The sequence below is a fragment of the Manis javanica genome, chromosome 5 (genome assembly GCF_040802235.1).
Source record: "Manis javanica isolate MJ-LG chromosome 5, MJ_LKY, whole genome shotgun sequence".
NCBI classification, from domain to species: Eukaryota; Metazoa; Chordata; class Mammalia; order Pholidota; family Manidae; genus Manis; species Manis javanica.
This window is the reverse complement of record NC_133160.1, coordinates 83,788,339-83,795,514: the sequence shown is the minus strand read 5'-3', so window position 1 is coordinate 83,795,514 and position 7,176 is coordinate 83,788,339. Positions and strand designations below refer to the sequence as shown.

The 7,176-nt window shown below is 38.5% G+C and overlaps 1 non-coding gene across 1 annotated transcript; it reads left to right on the top strand.

The window, feature by feature from the left end:
- The first annotated feature begins 382 nt into the window (after positions 1 to 382).
- LOC140849808 (U4 spliceosomal RNA) lies at positions 383 to 520 on the top strand. Its single transcript, XR_012131998.1, has one exon. It is a non-coding gene; the product is annotated as a U4 spliceosomal RNA (small nuclear RNA).
- Positions 521 to 7,176: the final 6,656 nt, after the last annotated feature.

Genomic DNA, 7,176 nt, shown 5'->3' with positions numbered 1-7,176 from the left:
AACCTACATATATAATATATATAAAACATGATAATAAATATAAGTATATGCATAGTTATATGGTTCTGTGGTTCTGTTTCTCTTATTGAATCCAGATATGTCATACAAAATATATTCTCTGATAATAATGGAATTAATTTATAAACCAATGAAAGAAAGATAACAGGAAAATAACCAAATACTTGGAAACAAACAATTATCAGGAATGAAAAAAGGGATATCACTAAAAACTCTGTAAACAACAAAAGGTAATAAAAGAATACTACAAATACCTCTACATATATAAATTTGACAACTAGATAAAATGGCCTGTATCCTGAAAAATACAAACTAGTACAAAATACAGAATCTGAATAGCCCTCTGTTAAAAAACTGAACTTGCAGCTTTGTGCAGTGGCAGTATCGTAGCCAATGAGGTTTATCCGAGGTGCAATTATTGCTAATTGAAAAAAAAAAAACCAAACTTGCAATTTTAAAACACCTAATAAATAAATCTCCATACCCGACTGGTTTCAATGGAGAATTCTACCAAACATTTTTAAAAGAATTAAGACCAGTCTATAATCTCTTCTAAACACCAAAGAGGAAAGAACACTTCCTATTTCATTTTCTGAGGCCAGTATTACATTGATACCCAAACCAGACAACATCAGTACCAAAAAAAAACCAAGAAAACCACAAAATCCTTAACAAAATATTAGCAAATATAATTTAGCAATGTAAAAAAGAATTATGCACTATGACAAGTGGGGTTTATTCCAGGGATGCAGAATGGTTCAATATTTGAAAATCAATCATAATCTACCATATTAACAGGCTGAAGAACAAAAGTCATGATTATATCAATTGATACCAAAAAAGCATTTGACAAAATTCAACACTTGTTCACAATAAAACTCTCCAAATAAGAATAAACAGGAACTCCCTTGACTTGATAAAGAGCATCTACAAAAAACCTACAGCTAGCATTATAGTTAATGGGAGTTAACCCTAAGATTGGAAACAAGGCGAAGATGTATACCCTTAGCACCCTTCTTTAATATAGTACTGGAAGTTCTAGCCAGTGCCATAGGCAAAAATGGAAAGACATACAGACCAGAAAAGAAGAAATAAAATTGTCCCTATTTTCAGATGACATGATTTTCTATATAGAAAATCCAAAGGAATCTACAAAGACTGCCTAGAACCAATAAGTGAGTTCAGCAAGAATGGAAGATAAAGATAAGCATACAAAATCCATTGTATTTCTATATACTAGTCCATACATGGACACCAAAATTTGAACTATGATATATAACTGGCATAAAAAGAGACATACAGACCAATGGAACAGAGTCAAGAGCCCAGAAAGAAACCCAAATATATTCAGTCAGTTACTATTTGACAAGGGGGCCAAGAATATTCAATGGGTAAATGAGTCTTTTCAATAGTGTTGGGAAAACTAGATATTCACAGACAAAAGAAATTGGACCCCTATCTTATACCAGTCACAAAAAGTAACTCAAAATGGATTAAAGTCTTAAATTAAGACCTGAAACTGTAAAACTCATAGAAGAAAACAAAGGGGAAAGCTCTTTGACATTGGTCTTAGGCAATGATTTTTGGATATAACACCAAAAGCATAAGAAACAAAAGCAAAAATAAAGTGGTACTACATCACACTAAAAAGCTTTTGCACAGCAAAAGAAACAATCAATAAAATGAAAAAACAACATATTTAGTGCCAAGGAACTGGGTGCCCAGCTATCCCTGAGAAAACCCTAACCATTGGGAACAGCCCTGCTAAGGGACAGGAAAGGAAGCTGATATAGTCAGTCTGGTCCCAGGTAACCAGGAGATCATGACTGTCCTCCTCTTAGAAGAACTGTTCCTGCCCCATGCTAGGCCAAACCTTTTTGGGTATAGGTGACATGGCAAAACATACAACTTCATTTACTAATGGAAGTCACATCATATTCTGTCTTTACACATTAGGCCACTAAATACAACTTTCTGTCATGGTTCTCCACTTGATTCACAGCTTTGAGGAAAGGAATGAGGGTAGAATTTGATTCATTGCTTAATGTTTGTAGCAATAGGTTTGGGACTTTTACATCTTCTCAGTATTTGTAGGAAAGCTTAAATGGAAATACTGTTGGGAAGCTCAAGAAAATGTCTTTTAAGTTGAAAGAAACATACTCTGCCCTGTTGGAAATGCTTAGAGCCACATGGTATTTTGACATGCTCCTTCCACATAAATTTGGAATTTAATGGTTGAATACTCAAATGCAGTCAGTGACTAAAAAGCTTACCCTGGAAGACTTGGGCATCACCAAAGGATATCTGAACCATGACAAGGATACATCTTAGATGGCAATGTCATTCTGTTGACCTGGGAGAAATGAACAACTAGATTATATTAAGAATATTCTCTGATTGTTTTATTTCAATGAACTCCAAATAATAATTAAAGTTACTGGTTACTGGACATATGCTATGCGCCACGCACTGTACTAGTTCCTAATTCTCCCAAAACCATGTTAGGCAAGAGTCACATGAGATTTAAAGCTAAAGACCAAGGCTCAGAAAGATGAAATAACTTGCTAAGGCCACACAGGTGGTAAGATCAAGTCAGAATTTGAACCCAGGCAAATCTGATGCCAGAGCCCACGTCCTTTGTATTCTTCAATGCCACCACTCTCACCAATGCAGCAGAGCCTTGGGAGGGCTTGGGGATATTATACCACTGATATAATATGTCACCAATATCTGCTCATCTTTTATTTACTGTGATAAACCAATCTCCTCAAAGTGGAAAACCCTGACTCCCATTTTTCTCCATTTTGATGGATCCCTCTGGCTATGCTGTACCCATGAAAACATACTTTCCCCTAATAATTGAATATCAGTGCTGGAAAAAGCCCTAGAGAGCATCAGTATCTTGGCAGAAACAGGCCTGGTAAGAAACCATAAACCTAACATAATGCTTGCCTTACGATCTTTTAGTAGGAAACTAAAGTTAGAGAGGTAGCTGATATTCTCAAGACCGTGCAGCTAGCCAATGTTAAACAGACACACACCCCGACACAGCGACCCCAAATGCCAGTGAGATTATAACTGAATGCAGTGCTGTGGAGAAAATCCTGCCACAGAATATGGTTGATGCCAACTTTAACCACAAGATCCTTTCTCATTCCTCTCTCTGTATTATATATCTTAATTTCAATGTCAAAGGGAAAAACACTTTGCTATTTGGGCTTTAAAATTTGACAATCACTTTCTTACACATCTTATTTAATCATTAACAGTAAACACTTCTATTAGTAGAGTAAATGTCATTTTCTTTTACACATGAGTCAAACAAGGTTAGTGAGATTGATTTGCTTGGGGCAACAGAGTTATCAAATAAGAAAACCATGACCCACAGTTATCTCTCTCTCTAATACTAAGCTGCAAAGTAGCAATTTTTTAGGTTGCTCTCAATGTACCCTTTGTTACTAATATTTGATCATGAAAATTTAAATATTTAAAATTAACATTTTTCTTATTATAAAAGTAATAAGTGTTTATGATAAAAAATTCAGAAAATATAATAAGACAAAATAAAAATCACATTGAACCCCATTATCTAAAGGCATCATTGCTACAATTTTGTATAAATATTTTCAGTCATTTATCCATGACTCTATATGCTAAAACAAAGCAAAGCAAAAACAAGATGGGATCATGGTGTATGTGCTCTTTTAAGATCTTTCCCTCTTTTTAGCATTATATAGTAAACACTTTTACATGTACTTCAATATTCAAAAGGGTCATCATATGCTATTATATGACTGCACCATAGCTTTCTGTAGGCAATAACTTATTGTAAAACAATAGGTTGTTTACAGTTTAAGGGGTTTTTTAAATTTTTTTCAAATAAGTGATGTTGTGGTCAACATCCTTGTAGCTAAATCTTTGCACACATTCATGATAATTTTCCTTGAATAAATTTCTAGAACTGGAATTTCTTGTTCAAAGAGTTTGCAAAACGTTAAAGCTTTGAAGATGTATTTGGAGAGCCCAAATTAAAATTTAAGGATAATTTGGCATGGAATTTGCTTTAGCAAATTTTTATGGTATCTCCGAGCTTTCACTAATTGTAATATCCACGGATTTTAGTGCTAATTTCTGAGTTGAATGATAATAGAGTCACAAGACTGCTCCTATCATTTTATTCTTTAGTGAGTACTCTAAAAATTACAAATTTGCACAAGGAAATCAAAGCTGAGGTACACAAAGCTACAGTAAGAGATGTACTGTTGTGGACAGAGGTTTCCCCCAGTGACCTCTGTGTCTAGTGTTCACGCTTCTGTGTGATCGCCTCCCCTCAGTGCAAGCACCACTTGGGTCTTACTCCTAACCAACAGAATACAGAACAATGCTGGGATGTTATATATATGATTGAGTTATGTTACAGAAGACTCCCTCTCCACAGAGTTGAGCTAGAAACTCTCCTTGTGGGCTTAATGAAGTCAGTGGACATGTTGGAGAAGCTATCTCAGCCGCTAACCATGGGCAGCTCAAGAACCTAAGGATGGCCTCCAGATGACAACTAGCAAAATGCTGGGCCCTCAGTTGTATAGCCACAGGGGTGAATTCTGTTGACAGTCTTGGGTGGCTTTGAGGTGGGTGCTCTCCCAGTCGAGCTACCCATGAAAATGTAGCTCAGCCAACACTTTGAATGCAGCCTCTTCAGACCCTGAGCAAGAACCAAGTTAAGTCATGCTCAGACTCCCAACCCAGGGAAACTGAAGATAGTAAAGGTATATTGTTTTATGCCACTAAATTTGTGGTTGTTACACAGCAACTACTCCACCTGACCCACCTACTGCTCTGAAACCAGTGAACTTATATGACTTTCACTTTCACCCCTTCCACTCATTCTCAGCCTGGCTTTGAATATTCTCAAAAGTAGCCCTTTTCCCACAAAGTGCAATATTAACCGTGTGGGCTGATCCTGGGTATGTTTACCTTCAGATCCATTCCCTCTCCTCTCCAGGCTCTGCTTTATATTGGAGAGTGACTGAGCCTGTAGGAGGCACTTTGCAGCTCCTCCCCCAGGTGCTTTGTAGCTGCGATAGGCCAGTGGGGCACTGACCACAGAGTGGAAGGCAGAAGGAGAAACCTCTGTTTCCCCATGTTCTCTGTGCACCTATGGCTGGATCTCCTTGGTGGCATCACCCAACCGGACAGGCCTTCTCTGGTCCTGTCCTCTGTCAGGCAGCCTCTGCTCAGGCTCTGGGAACCCCCTCCTGTCTTTGTCTCTCCAGCCTAGGAGTGCAGTGGTTCCCCTCTATTGCTAATTTCTGGTTTCTCCTTTCTTCTCCTTGGTGTCTTAGGCCCTCCAGCACCTGTGAAACCAATTCTCTGCATTAAATCCCCTTTGCTGTGCACACTTGGAGTGGTTTCTATTTTCTGTGGAGTCCTGGTGATGTACACCCCACATACCTGAGCCTATGTCTCATTCTTCCCTGTACTGAGAATGTCAGCACAGTACCTGGGTAATGTCAGCAGTCTGGATAACATCAGTGTCTCTCACCAACACTGTGGGTGTTACATCAACAAATGATGGGTATGTGCCATGCTCTGATGATGCTTTTTCTCATCAGATGCCTGTACCAGGTGTTGGGGAAACAACCATTGAGTGGAACAGGGCACCTGTCTTTGAGTATGTATAGTCAAGGAGCAGGGAGCAGACATATAAACAAATAATTAGAGCAAGGTGCTAACTACTACATTCAAAGTTGGATGGGAGAGGTATATTCACAGTGGGATGGGAGCAGAGTTGGGTGGGAGAGATAGTGGTAGGGAGGGAGGAGGAAGGGTGTTCCTTTCAGAGGGAATAGCCTTTGCAAAGGCATGAGGCCTGAAAGATCATAGTGGGCTCTGTTATAAGTGAGAATAGTCATGGTATCTAGTTATCAGGTTTGCTTTTACTCAGCAACAAATTCTCCATCCCAAAAATATAATGTAGGGCATTTTCTACAAACACAGGCCAGACTCTTTTTCAGCTCCTACCGAGGGAAGTAATGTCCTTTGCCAGTCCATGGCACTTTCTTCTTTCTTCCTAGGCCTCTTCCTGATGTGTTTAGGACTAGAGCTTAATTGGATGACAGTGTCTCTGGCATTCAGCAGTCTCTCATGGAGAGATCTCTAAAGGCTGCAAGAGCAGTGAGCTTGATGTGGTGAAATAGAAGGCAAAGAACATGTCCAAGCAGTATGCTAGAAGATGGACTTGGGTAGACAGCCAGGCCCACCACTTGTTAGCTGTGTGATTTTGGGCAGATTGCTTTACTCATCAGAGCCCCTTTCTGTATGGGTATAATAGATACCTGAATAGGGGAATAAGGGGATTCTTTTTGTAAAGCATATTTACTGCTTACTATGTGGTAGGTACTGTGCTAGAGTTTATTATTCTTTATCTCATTTAACCCTCAAATAATCCCATGAAACTTAGTTACTATTACCTCTAATGTAGAGATTTAAAAACACTGAGGTTCAGAGCAGTTAAGTAATTTGTCTAAGGTCACACAGAAGTTGACAGGCAGAAACTTTCAGGTCTATGCCCTCAACCATTACTTTGAATACTGGCCCATGGCAAAGCATTTGGCCAAGGTGTCTGGTTTGAATTAGAGGCTCGGGAAATTTATGTTCTTTCCTTTCCTACTGAATTTATGTTCCCTCCCTTCCCACTCCCCAGATGAAGAAGGTGAGTTACTGTCCGCAGACCTGATAACAGTATCCACAGGCGCTAGAAACAGAAAACGGTGACAGCAAACTATGAGCTATATTATTCGCCAGAGTTCTGAGCTTTGCAGATGGGAATTTTTAGGTATAAGGTGAGTACCAAAACCTCCAAAGCCAAAAGAAAGCCAAGGAACCCGATTCCAGAGGAAACACACCCCCAAGGAAGACGAGGGTGGGAAATAGTAACTCACAGTGCAGTGTTGTGTTTTTTTTTTTTGACAGGTAGTAACTACATTTATTGAGGTATTTAGTAATGTATATATTCTAGAATCACTATGTTGTATGCCTGAAGCCAATATAAAATGGTATACAAAACTACATTTCAATAAAAAAAAGAGTAGGTGATAAGATTGTGAAAGCATGATTAATCAGCTTCCAGTTATTTTTCAGAAGTTCAATGTCATTTGA